Source organism: Otolemur garnettii, unplaced genomic scaffold (genome assembly GCF_000181295.1).
Source record: "Otolemur garnettii isolate 467f Iridium unplaced genomic scaffold, OtoGar3 scaffold00014, whole genome shotgun sequence".
Lineage (NCBI taxonomy): Eukaryota > Metazoa > Chordata > Mammalia > Primates > Galagidae > Otolemur > Otolemur garnettii.
The window spans coordinates 14,687,175-14,688,475 of NW_003852409.1; the positions used below are offsets into that span (position 1 = coordinate 14,687,175).

General features: G+C 35.3%; 1 pseudogene; it reads right to left on the minus strand.

The window, feature by feature from the left end:
• Window positions 1-1,185, minus strand: part of LOC100946055 — a 5,138-nt pseudogene extending 3,953 nt beyond the window's left edge.
• Between the last annotated feature and the right edge of the window lie 116 nt (window positions 1,186-1,301).

Below are 1,301 nucleotides of genomic sequence, written 5' to 3' on the forward strand. Positions count from 1 at the left end.
CCGAGCCTCTCTGTTATATCTGTCTTGATTAATTTCTGCTCTTTAATTTTTTTCTCCTGCTTGCCTTGGATTATTTTTCAACTTTTTGATATATTTTAATTCTCCCTCATTTAATTAAAAAAATGCCTCAATGAAATAAATTCTGGATATATTTTTAGTTCCCAGCATATAAGATCTGACATCCATTGTCTTCCTCATCATTTTTAATAATCTCAGCTTTGATTTTTTTCCTATTTAATTCAAGAAAAAGACATTAATTAGAGATCAGGTTTAGCTGCTGTAAATGAGAGGCCATAAATTACAGTGGCTAAAATAAGGTCAATGCCCACAGAAGGCTGAGGTCGAGGTCGTCTTTTTCTATCTTGCTACACCACCAGTTTCCACAGTGGGCAGTTTCACATCTTGATTTCAGATCACTCCTGTAGCTAACTACATTCACCACACTCTACCCCATGAAACAAGCATAAAGGAGAAGAAAAGGATTTGCAAAGTACACACTCGCAAAAATCACTGCTTTCACTACTGCACTCAACTACTCTTAAAAAAATAAATAAATAAAAATAAAACCACTGCCATCCACATTGTGTTGACCGGAATTTAGTCACTTGTCTTCATCTAGCATCAAGGGATGCTGGGAAATGCAGTCTTTCACCGGTTCACCGTATGCCCAATTAAAAATTTGATTACTATATAAAATGGGAGACTAGATAAGCAGAGAACTATTCTCTGTGCCTGACACAGAAGATCTTAAAAATATTTTTAATTAGCTGATTTAAGTTTTTATTTTTAACTTCTAATATTTTCTCTGTGGATCAAACAATGGCATTTGGCCTATTTCTATTTTTTAAATGCACTGACAATTTCCATAGCTTAATACATCATTATGTATTTTTTAAATGTCCTTAGAGATCAAAGAAGAACATGTTTTCTTTGTGGAGTGCGAAGTTTTCTAAGTATTTATAAATCAGATCTCCCATCTGGTTTCTCCATATTCACACCAACGGCACTTTGTCAGTTACATTCCCAGGGTCAACAGTCCTACCACACTCACCTCCCAGTTTCCTGCAACTCCTCTCCTAATAGATGCTTAGAGATGGCAAAGGGTTTGGGTTTGTTCACAAAGGGCAGGAAGAAAAAACATGGCGGAAGGGTAGACAATGACAGCTTTTTATATCTCATGGTCATCCTTCTGCAGAAATGTCATTTATTTTAAAAATAACTAGTTTGGTGTTTTCCACATATATTATTAAGTACCTTGCACAAATGTGCCTCTTCAATAAAACATTAGGGACTCCAATTAC